Source organism: Chionomys nivalis, chromosome 1 (genome assembly GCF_950005125.1).
Source record: "Chionomys nivalis chromosome 1, mChiNiv1.1, whole genome shotgun sequence".
Classification (NCBI taxonomy): domain Eukaryota; kingdom Metazoa; phylum Chordata; class Mammalia; order Rodentia; family Cricetidae; genus Chionomys; species Chionomys nivalis.
This window is the reverse complement of record NC_080086.1, coordinates 38,886,487-38,899,285: the sequence shown is the minus strand read 5'-3', so window position 1 is coordinate 38,899,285 and position 12,799 is coordinate 38,886,487.

Genomic DNA, 12,799 nt, shown 5'->3' with positions numbered 1-12,799 from the left:
GTTTTGCCTTCCCCCTTCTTTTTGGGTTGGGGTATAAAATGACCATGAGCAATAAATGTGAGGTGAATCTCAGTATTTATGCAATGTTCTTTTGACTCTGTCTATTGTCTCTTATCTATTTCTTTTTCAATCCTCACTCTTCCCCCCAAAAAATGGATGAATATGTCAGGCCAGACCTGACGAAGATCCATGACCTCACTAGCCCTGGGAAGTTTGGCTAGTATCAGGCATTATTTCCCTCTTATATTGTGGGCCTTAAGTCCAATTAGGCGGTTGTTGGTTACCCCAAGATATGAGGGCCACTGTTGCATCTTTCGTGATATCTTGCCATACTGGTCACTGTTAAAGTTCATTGACATCACATGAAAAGACCATTGATAGCTTTCCTCCCTTTGCAGCCTACGTAGTACTTTCTCCTGTGTGAAGGCTAGACCAGAGGAAGCCTTTTAGGTCAGATCCATCTTTCATCTTCTGGGTCCTATGTCAAAAACGTGTAGTGTCTTTAGCAAAAAGGACTTACTGTTAACCTCTGAGAGCAACTTAGGACAGCAGCAATAGCTTATACTATTTTAACAGAAGTTTCCTGTGACTGGCCCTGGGACCTTTGTCATAAAGTCCATGGTTCCTGCAAAGGGCATTTTCAGTCCAAGTGGCATAACTTCATTTAACACACACACTTATCACACACTTATATGTATTTTATATGAATTTATGCAAATACAATACAATTCTTTGATGCTTTATCAAAAATCCTTGGTGTGGTTTTTTCCTTCTCCTTTCTTCCTTTTCTGTATTGGCCTTCTTCCATCCAGTTAAAACCCTATTCCTATTTTATTTTTATGTGGGTTTGCTTGTGTGTGTTCATACATACCACACACCTACAAATGCTGCAGAGGCAATAAAAGGGCATCAGATCTCTGGAACTAGAGTTCCAGACAGCTGTGAGATGCTGTGTGCATAGTGGGAACCGCACTGTGCTTCTCTGTAGGAGCAGTGAGTGCTATTAGCTGCCGAGCTGTCTCTGCAGCTCCCATGCTCAGCTCTTTAGATGAGTTCTGGCACTCCAAACTCAGGTTCTTCAGTTTGTGAGATGTGTTCTTTGCTAACTGAAGCATCTCCCTACCTCTACTTAAGGTTTATGTTACAATAAGAGAACGCCGACCACAATGCAGCTTTCAGGTAGAAGTCACTCTCCCACTCTACAGACGAGGGAACTCATGTCAGGAACTTAGTAACTCACCTTACATCATTTAGTTACCAGGTTATATGGTCATGTTCCAGACTTAGAAACATGAAAAGGACTCAGCTCTTCTATTTCCCCTATTCTTCTTCATGATACAGTTGACTGAGACACATTAGAATAAGGAAACTGCTCCTCAGTTCACAGACCCACAGCTGCCCATGCAACACCCCATTGCTGTGGTTTCAAGTCCACCCTCATTTTCTGCAGATAAACTCTACTTGCATAGGTATCACTGTAGCGAGAATCCATGAGAATATGGGGGAGGTTCAAAAGAATGTATTTAGATGTATAATAGGGATGAACACTCACTGATACAGGACACATTAGACACTGACACAGATGCTCTGCCCAAGGGGAAAAAGCACCAACAGCAAGCCACTTGCTCTGCTTCTACCATTCAAATTTAGGTGAGAACAAAAGAGTGCCACCTTCATCCTTCCTGATAAGAGATCATGTCGGCAGATAAGAAGCTACGCCCTAAGGCCAATACTCCAAATATATTGGCAGAATCAATTCCCACAGCACACCATGAAGAGGGTTAAGGTTCAATATTATGACTGCTTTAATTTTATTTAAAACGAACGCTTGTTTTTTTTTTTTTTTCCCTCTCTTACTGCCTCTGCTAAGAGACAGATAGAGCATTTTAGCCATGGCATCCAGTGATTTGGGGAATAAAAATGTGTATTTTACCCATTCTTCTATTCACAAAGCAATTGTTTTTGATAGCAACAATAAAATCCTTGGAAAACATTCTGTGGGAGTTTTCTTGAAATACTAATGATTGGTGTTGTTTTCTCTCTGACCATGGCAATAAGCATAAACTGTCAATAATTCAATACAAGAGAAAGAGATACAACAGCATTTTGCAGCCATTTTATAAAGGTGATTCCCTTTCATTAACATGGTGTTTGCCCTAGAAACAGTAATAAGAAATATATTCGACCTCCACATATGTAGTTAATTCTATTACAAGACTGAGTTATTGTAAAGCATCAGAAAGTCTGAGTCCCTTGTCATAGTTAAATGCATGTACAGTCTACCAATTAATTTTTATTAGGCATTGATTCAATATAAAGTACCAAGTGAGGTAAATACGGCTGATTTTTCTAAATACATGAAGAGTGTCCTCTATCTGTCAGACTGAGTTACAGTCATGGGCTATGGAGAAATTCCTAAGTAAGCTGATTGTTTGCTACTGTGCAGCCATGCCCTCAGAATGGAAACAATGCCACCCTGGAAGGAGATGAATTATAATTAAAGAAGTAAACAATTCACAAGTCTCAGGATGTCCCTGAACAGAACGAATCCCAAGGACTCTCCTTCCCCAGCATTATAAAAACAGTAAGGCTTGCTATGGAGAGAGGAGACTCTGATGTAGTCAGAGGCCTGCAAGTTATTATAGAGAACTCCCAGAATCCAAGTTTCATGAGCTGACACTGCCCCCCAGGTGGGAGTGGGATTTTCAGTAATGTAGCTGCTGTTGGGCCACCCACGCTCCTGAAAGTAACCCTCATCCACAACCCTGTTCGTCACCCCAATGAACTCATTGGTTTTGCCAGTGCCTTTGTCAGTTCCCCATTTGAGGTGAGTGGAACATTTGTTTGTAACTCCCAAGGAAAAGCCACACAACACTACCATTTGCCCCCAGATCACAGGAAGCAACTTAAAATCTCCACAGTTTTTCAAATCATGAGCATATCTCTCATGGCAATCTCCTTACAATGGGCTTCTCACCATTTTAACAAGGTGACTTGGGGTGTGTCCCCAGAGAAGTTAAGTTAGTGACTCAGGACAGAGATGGATAGATGGTTAGAGATTTATGTCATATGATGTCAGCCAACCTCTGGGGAGAAGAAAATGGAGCTCAGTAGAAATGAAGTTCAATTTCATGGCTGATGATTTAATCCATTATTTTGCCTGCATAATGAACTCACAACAAAATCTATGGATCTGGAATATGGAAGACCTTGTATCCTTGGCCATGAACTGCTGAGACCATCAAAGTGACAGGAGGGTAGAGCACCTCTGTAGATACAGGGGCCAAGAGCCTACTGGGCCCTCACCTCCTCTTCTGGCTACTGTCATTTACATCTTTGTCCTGCAGTAAAACAGAAAGTAAATGGCTTTTCAGAGTTTGCACGTACTGATAGTGAAGTCTGAAGCCTAAGGGAGAGAGGACCCCCTCAAACCTGTAGTTGGCTGACAGTAAGTGAGAGTGTCCTGGGGCCCCAGCTTTACAGCTGGTATCTGAAGTAAGGGAAGTTTCTGAGGACTGGGCATCACTTGAAGCCCAGCTGAGGATTGTGTCAGAGTCGTTACAGAAGGAAGAAGATGAGAAGGGGAAGAGGAAATCATCATTGCAAGGGGGTTGGAGCCACAGCTTATTGGTGAAGAAAATATATTGTTTCTTGCAGAGAACCCATGTTTGGGTCTCAGCACCCACATCTTGTGTTTCTCTAACTCCAGCTCCCAGGAGAACTGATGTCCTCTTCTAGCCTCCAAGCATTGAACTCATATTCATAGACCCCCCCCAATATACATACAGAAACACATAACCAAAAACATTTCTTAAAATAGTCATTGAAGACAAGGAAATGAATAGGTCCTAAGTTTTTTGATCTGACTCTAGAGGCAAGGAATGTGATCATCAGGAATGAAGAGTTAATAAAGTATTAATTACATAGTAATTAGTGCTGGAGAGATGGCTCAGTGGTTAAGAATGTAGGCCTTAATCCAGAGTGTTATATTCCTAGTACCCACACAGCTCACACCACCTATCACTCCAGTCCCAGGTGATCTGACACTCCATCCTTACTTGCTTGAGTTTCTGTGCACAAGTGATGCATAAACATTTGAGCAGGCAAGATCCCCAAGCACATGAGATAAAAATAAAACCCTAATTTTGAAAAAGGGGTGATGAGATCATCAAAGAAATACTGTGAGGTAGGGGAAGTCTAGATTCAAAAGAGGGAAGTGGTCAGTGAGATGGTTCGTCTTGGTTTGTAGCTCAGCAGGATTTAGAGTTAGTATGGAAATGAACCTCTGCCCACGTATGTGAGGGACTTCCAGATTAGGTTAACAGAGGTTGGAAGACTACCCCCAAATTGTGGGCAGCACTGTTCTGTGGACTGGTGTCTTGGAGCTCATTTTAAAAAAAAATGAAAAGTGAGCTGAGCCCAAGCATTTATTACCACCTGTTTCCTAATCGCAGAGGCAATGTGACCAGCTGCCTCATGTTCCTGCTGTCATGCTCCCTGAGACTGAGACAGATAGACCCTTCCTTTCTTAAGTTGCTTCTGCCTGCTATTTTGGCACAACAAAAAGAAATGTAACTAATACGGTGATTAAGGAGACCTGCCCCCTCTTATTGAACTATCAGAAAGAATGATAATCATAAAATTAGTAAATAAGTAAGAGCCAGCCAAAATCAGAGTTAAAAAAAAAAGTTTATTCCAGAAAGAATGGTTCTCAAATGGTGACTATAAGGTCCACTCTCTTCTGCTTGAGTAGCTTCTTCTTCTCTCAGGAAAATCATGGGCAGGAAGATTGATGGGTCTCAGTCAGGGCAAATATGAAGTCATTAAGGAATGGCAGATGAGACAAGAGTATGAAGAACTTTCCAGAAACCATCCTCTCAATCATTCCAGTAATGCCCTCTAGGATTCTCGCATGCTCAGGATAATCAATGTGAGCAAAAGAGGATTTTGCTAAAATGCAGATTCTTTGCAGGAGGCCTGAGGTTTTTCATCTGTAGCAAGCAGGGGACACTAATTCTCCACCCCAGAAGGTGGTAGGGTGGGCTTCCCTATTAGCTCACAAACCTCAGTACTGCAAGAAAAAGGGAATGTGAGCCATGGAGGCAAACTGAATATGCTGTTTTCAATTTAATGGTAGCAATATGTTAGGAAAATTAATGAGAATCTGTTCATAGTGTTACCTCAACCTTAAAATAAAACTATCTGTAAGAACTTGGGCCTGATGGCAATGGACTGTAACCTAAGCTCTACTGGAGGCTGAGGCACCAAGTTCACAGGTTCAAGGCTCGCTTAGTGTAAAATGGAGCGGTGGGCTACATTCCTGCCCAGCTCCCGTATGACTAGTTTTATACCCGAAATAACAACACACAAATTGTATTCTTTTAAACACTGCCTGGCCCATTAGTTTCAGCCTCTTATTGGCTAACTCTCACATCTTGATTAACCCATTTCTAATAATGTGTGTAGCACCACGAGGTGTGCCTTACCAGGAAAGATCTTAACTTGCATCCATCTTGGAGAGGAGAGCTATGGCGACTGCCTGGCTCAGTTTTTTTCTCCCAGCATTCTGTTCTGTTTATTCTGCTTACCTAATTTTCTGTCCTAGCCAGGTGGTGGTGGCGCACGCCTTTAATCCCAGTACTTGGGAGGCAGAGGCAGGTGGATCTCTGTGAATTCGAGACCAGCCTGGTCTACAAGAGCTAGTTCCAGGACAGGCTCCAAAACCACAGAGAGAAACCCTGTCTCAAAAAACCAAAAAAAAAAAAAAAAAAAAAAAAAAATTCTGTCCTATTAAAAGGCCAAGCCAGTCTCTTTATTTAAACAATGAAATCAACAGATAGACAGATGACCCACCTACATCAGCTTAGTGAGACTCTAATTCAAAATACACATTAAAGAGACAAGGGCTGGAGAAATGGCTCAGCAGTTAAGAGTACTGACTACTCAGTGCTCCTGCAGAAGGTCTGGGCTCCGTTTCCGGCACCCATATATAACTCCTTTCTTAGTGGCTCCTTTGCCTTCTTATGTCCTCTGCAGGCACTAGACACACACATGCAGCATATGCATACATGCAGGTACTCACACATATAAATAAATCTTTGAAAGAGGGATTGAGGGTAGAGCTCAGAGGTATAGCACATGCCTAGCATGTAAACAACACCCATCTGCACTGAATAATTGACAGCATATTGAGCTTGGTGCTTATGCATTTTTTTAATTGGTTTGCTTATCCTGAGACAACCCATGTTGATCTTGAACTCACTATATCGACTATAATCGTCTTGAAAATTGATGTTCTTGCCTCTACCTCCAAAGTGGTGTATTGTAAACGTGAGTTATCATGATTGTTTCAACGTGATGGGGATCTAATCCATTGCTTCATGCACACCAGGCAGGTGTCCATATCTCCATTCCTTAGTTCACCATATGCTGACTGTGTACCAGGTTCTGTGGAAAGGCTGCACAGTGGGTAAGGCAACTGTTAATGTGTCTCTAGCTGACTGTGATCATAGAGCTAAGACCCTTTACACTCAGAAAAACCAAAGACATTGACTGTCTTTGTGGAAGCAATTCAATTTGTTGCTTGTTTTCTACCTTATACGCAACCTTTAAAACTATGTGACAAGGCTACGGCTTTTCCTGTGTCTTTGGTAAATTGTTGATTAACCCACTTTTCCTCTGTCTAACCGAGAATTGCACTTGTTATTTAAAGGAATGCTGGGATGGCACAGGGATCCACACAGAGCTCTCCTCTAAGCAAAGCAGCCTGGATATAGGAAATGGACTCTATTTTTCTCCTTAAGAGCGAATGCTTTGGGTTGTCAGCCTACGAGTCAGCAGGTGATCATTCAGATGCTGGGCTGCCCAGGTAATGCTATTAGCTTCTTTTATCCAAGTTCCACAAGCACTTTAGGAACAAATGAATGCTCTGCTATGCCCCAATTTACAAGCAAACTGATAAGACAGCCACCAACTATGTGCTCACTCCAACCCTAAGAGCTATGACTGCAGACTGGTACTGAGAAGTCCTCGCTTTGGGCACCTTCCACCATTGCTCTGTTTTCCTGAGGGCATTGAATTTTCTCCCTCAAATTTATTTTCCTAAATCATGTTAAGCAATGATGCAATGAAGAAAGATCTTGGGAAGGGGAGAGAAAAGAAACTCTGATAGTCGCTAAAGTATGGTCTATTCAGAGAGTCATAGTTGGAAGTGGACATTGCTGCACATTAGGAATTATCCATCATTCCATCAAAAAAAAATCCATACTCAATAGTCAGCACATTATGGGACAGGAAAAGGCAATTTTAATATATGCTTATTTCTTTGTTTATTGCTAAATTCTCCAGGGCAATTAGATTGGGTACCAAAAAAATGTCTAAATGTCTCTGGGTTGGAAGATAGCTTAGTGTCAATCAAGTGCTTGCCACATAAGCATAAGCACCCAAGTTCAACTTCAAGCACCCACATCAAAAAGCAAAGCAAGGTTGCATGCACTTGTCATCCCAGCACTGAGGACGCAGACACAGGAGGATATCTGGGATGCACGGGCCAGATAACCTAGCCAAAGAAGTGAGTCCCAGGTTCCAGTGAGTAAACACTACTGCGCGCGCGGGCACACACACACACACACACACACACACAGACACACACAAAATCCCAAAACAAAATATAGGACAGGAACTTTTGAGGAAGTCAACTGCCATTTACTTATGACTTCTGCTCCTCTGTTGAAGATTCTACAAGACTGACCAATTCAAACTTCATGATTGTGGGGAGTTGAAATGTTGCAGGTCTGGAACCATATTACATTGGTCCATCTTTAGTCTCTTTAAAAGCCATTCGTTCCCTACCTCTGTGTCTGACTTAACAACCTTCTGACTAAAACCACTGGAGATGTGTTAGCTTGATATAGACTACTATATCAACCAATCCATAGCAGAATTTTCCCCTACATGATATTTCTACCAGTATACCCTAAAAGTTCCTTGTAACATTATCGATAAAAGCTTCAGGAAACCACTTCTGCATTGAAGAATGTTATTGGGGTTACCTGGATTTGGGTTCCTGGGTCATGCATGGTTCCTCTTATTCGGCTCAGAAGTAATATATTCTGACTCCTATTGCCTTTGTGATAAGACATAAGTTTCATGTAGACAACTGGCTAAGAGTACAGAAAATTACAAGTTATAAGTTAAAGGGATCCTTTAACCTATTTACCCAAGATTTAAGACATATGCTATGACTATAAAAATTGTTCATGGCATTTTAACATTTGCACCTGATTTGTCTCTATTCCACCAAAAAGGAATTTTGTCTCTATCTAGGCAATCTCCATGGACAATATTGTTAATTGTACTGAAATACTTGATTATCAGCTGGAGAGAGAGTTCAACCAGATTTCAGTACAAGGGTCTCTTTTCACTTCCCATGTTCTCCTGGCTTTCTCTCCCACTCACAGGATCACATCTAAGAAGTGTTGGGCAAGCCCTGAACCCTGATCAACCTGACTCCAGATTTTCCATGCTGCTAACGAATAGCAAATTCTTCCTCATGAAAGCCAAAACCTCATGTTGGTATTTCCAATTCTTACCTTCTTTTATTTTTTTTTCATTTCTGTTAATTAGTTTAACTTTAAATTCAGCTTGGAGTCAAGATACATTCCCAGTGGTGACACACTAGGGCAGAGACAAAGAGGTTCTCTTTTGTGTCTGGTCTGCAGCACCCTCTTCCTATCCTGTGGAGGCTCATGGTATTGATGTTCTTTCCACCAGCTTTAGTTAGGAGAGCAGTGTTGATACACTCTTTAGTCTCAGTAAAGCATTCAGAGCCAAAGGCAGGCTGATCATCTGTGGGTTCCTGTCCTAAAGAAAGGGAGGAAGGGAGGAAGAAAGGTAGGAAAGAAGGAAGAGAGGAAGGAAGGAAGGAGGGAAGGAAGGAAGGAAGGAAGGAAGGAAGGAAGGAAGGAAGGAAGGAAGGAAGGAAGGAAGGGGTGAGACTCATAAGAAATACTTAGGCCAAAGCAGAGAAGTTTCCCCTAGGCTCTCTCTTACACATTCTACATATGCCCCAAGGATTAGTCCTCTCTTACCCATGATATTTCACTTAGCATGAAGAAGCCTTATCTTACAGTCTGCACTTCTTTCATCCCTCCTCCTCCTTTTCATCCTCCTCTTCCTCATGTTCCCCTGAGTCTGTTGAAGAATTTGGTCCTCATCCACAAATCATCCCTTCCCCACAAATCTGATGAGATCAGACATGTTCAGGGTTATATGATCATAGATCACAAAAAGCTATAGTAGTTCCAAGTCACCACTCCCAGGTCGGAAAAAGGTGTCACATTTTGTCTATAGCCCCCTCTGTAAATGTCTGCTCACTGACCAAAGTAGGTACAGGGCAAGGATGACTGTTCTTCAGAAACTCATGTTTGTTACGCCTCCTACTGACTGTTCCAAAGTAACCAAGGTGATGTTTATCAAAGACAATCTTGTGGTGATGGATGTCAACAGGAGGACCCAGGTTCCTGGGAGCTTCTACTCCTAGTGGATAAGGCAATGGCTGTGGCGCATATAATGCTGGCACTTCAGAATCTTCCTTGGTATTAATAAACACAACATGAACTGTAAAAAAAAGCACAATTAAAAATTACAAATATCATCTTCATTGATACTACAACTTCTATTTGTAGAGAACAACAAAGATAGAAACATGCTACTTGGACCAAGAGGGAGTTTTTTTTTTTCATTTTTCTCCTTAAAAAATGCATGAATAAGTAAGGTGTGAAGCAACATCTTACTTAATCAATGATGTCAGTCAATGAACATCCTCATTCCCAGCATAGTTCACACACAGGACAACCACAATAGGACCAATTGTGGAGCCATCCTCCCACTTTGTCCCCTTACCATGGTCTACTGCTTAAAGCCAGAAGATCCCCAGCAAAAGGAGAGACAGCAAAGACCCTAACCACCAAGGGTAACTGTCTTCCTTAACAGAGGCTGAACTCTGATATTTATCTCTTTCAGAAAGTCTCTGGTAGGTTTTTAAGATTTGTGCTCCAACTCTTCAGACTCCCTTTTGCATAGAATATTCACCCTGACAGGTTTCCAAAACTGTGAAATATAAAGTGAAGAATGACAGTGGACCCAGTGATTATAAATTAATTATGAATAAAGATGGTTCATTTTATGTCCCATATGCCTACAGAGGACCTCAGTTCCCAACTATATCTTCTGAGACTCAGCGTACTTCATGTTCCTGTCAAACTCTCCATCTTAAAATGACAGAGTAGCGAGATATAGTAAGAAGGGAAGAGAGATAATAACTAGCTACCCAGTCCATTTCCTATGCAACTTGCTAAGCTGACTTTGGGTGAGTTTTAATTTGTACAATGTTAGTAATGTATTGGTTTTAGGCACTGTAGTTGTGTTGTGAAGAACAAGACTCCCAATGAGGCAGCTCGAGTGGATCCCTACCTGCCCTCTCTATCTGCTTGCCCAGGGGCAAATGTGTAGTCAGCTCTGTGCTGGGATTTACATATTTACAACCCAGCTCTGTGCTGGGATGATGTCAATTCTCAAAGATTTATGTGAGGATTGGATAAGGCATTAAATTTTTTTTGTTAAATTTAATATTCTGAAACTATACTATTGTTGATATCAACAGTGAATGTGGGAGAGTACCTGATACTGATTAGAGTATAGCATTCTGATTAGAGAGGCTAAATGAGGAATGCAAAACGTACATATTCAAAATGATAGGGAAAACAGAATTCACTTCCCAACTTCCTAAGACGAGCTGTTAAACAGTGAACTACCAGAACAGCTTGGAGGAGTCTAGGGTAGGGATGTACACCTCTCATCCTTCTAAATAAGTCTGGCTTGCAAAGCAAGTTCAAGCCCAGCCTGGGATACATAGTGAGGCATTTTGTGTGAAAGGCAAATAAAATGAAATAGCCACTAAAATAAAAACTTTTGCTATCATCATGATATTAGGAAACTGTTCTATCTTCTAGCCCTCTGCTTATCACCAGGAAGTGTTCAGATTGTGTCCTGTATTGAACATTGTAAAGCACAAAAGGTGTTGACCACCATTCTCCAGGGATGTGTTGTCCTGTCATGAACACATAGTACATGTTAAGATTACTAATACTGGAATAACTAGTCCCTTTCATGGTATGTGGTGCTGGGAGGGTCTTTTCTTTAGCACTTTCATCTCTATAAAACCAGCAGGCTCAATTACCCTAATTCAATAAAGACCCTATCACAGTGCTTGGCATGTAACTGCTTCATAATTAATGGAAACTGTTTTCCATAGTAATTCCGTGGTTAGAGGAGCATCTTATAGGAAGGTGTGCTCTTCCTTTTCCTAGTCTTTCCAGTGAGTTACTTGATAAAGAGAGATATTATTCTAATCACTAGTATAATCTTAGAACATAAGAACAATATTTTCACTTCCACCCTAGCCTCCACCAGAATTGTACCATCACTGTGGATTCTGCTCTTGAACTCAATACTTACCTGGAGTCAATAGCAATTAAACTCATGGAGCAGAGGGAGGTGATGCTACCTTAAGCATCTCCAATAAACTAACAAATACCTGCTGAGAATTCCTAACTGGTGGGTGTTATAGTACCCACATCCATTCTTCCCAGCACTAACAGGATGACAGGTTGCACTATGACTTGTGATGTCATGTTACCCTTTCCATATTTAAATGTTGTCACTTAACTCACTTGACCTTCAGTATCTCCTGTAACATAAACACAGTAAAAGATTAGAGGAGGGATGTCTTAGTTTGACACATGTAGGAAGTGATGGAAAAAAATCCCTGGGCAAACAACTATTAAATATTGAAAGTAGTCCTTTGGCTAAGGATAAAACAACCCACAAAAAATTCAGGGGAAATCTTCAAGGGCTAAACTGTGTAAATGAGAAGTCTTGCAAAGAATTTATGTGCACAAAGACTGATTTGACCATTTATATTCAGCGATAAGGAGAGGTTCCAATGCTGCAGGTTCAGAGCCTAAGTATAGTTTATCTTGGGCTAGTCTGTTCTTTCTGAAAGGCCCTTCCTGGATCACCTCTATTCTGGAAGCAGCATCCTGTGATTAATAGATAAAACATTTTGGACTGTATTAATTTAACAGTTTCCACCCCAAAAGCTAAGAATGTCATCAGCTAGCGTCTGAGGCCTGTATGAGAGATTCTTGCTTTAACACAGCCTCTGATGGTTACATCAATATATTTTTTTAAATGTCTTGATTTATAAATCTTTTTGTTGTGTTACTACTAAATTCCATAAACATGTTTCCATATTATGACATTATATTTAGGGAAATCTAAATATGTGTTCCTGAGATATGGTCACTCATATTTGCTCCAGAATTAACCTTGCTTTTTTGGCCCTTTGAGGCAAAACTTTTTTTGTTTTGTTTTTTGTTTTGTTTTGTTTTTGTGATAACAGTAATCCAGAACTTATGAGTATCTGTGGTGACCAGCCAAATTACTGTAATTTTTATTTGAGGAACAGTTGTAAGGGTGAAAGCTTTTATGTCTGAGGCCTGTAGACTTGTAGACTCAGGAGCACTATGACTGTTTAAGCCCTTGCAAATATACAGCAGACAGGTCACACACTTGCAGGACATGGATGGGGGTGGGAAACAAAATGATGGCATCACAGACAGTAAAAGACCTCCTGATGCTTTCCCTGGAAGTTGATAATAAGTGGATGTTCCCACCAATCGTAATGTTTTTTGATACTTCAAGTAATGCTGAGTGCTTTGCATGGAGAACTTTATCG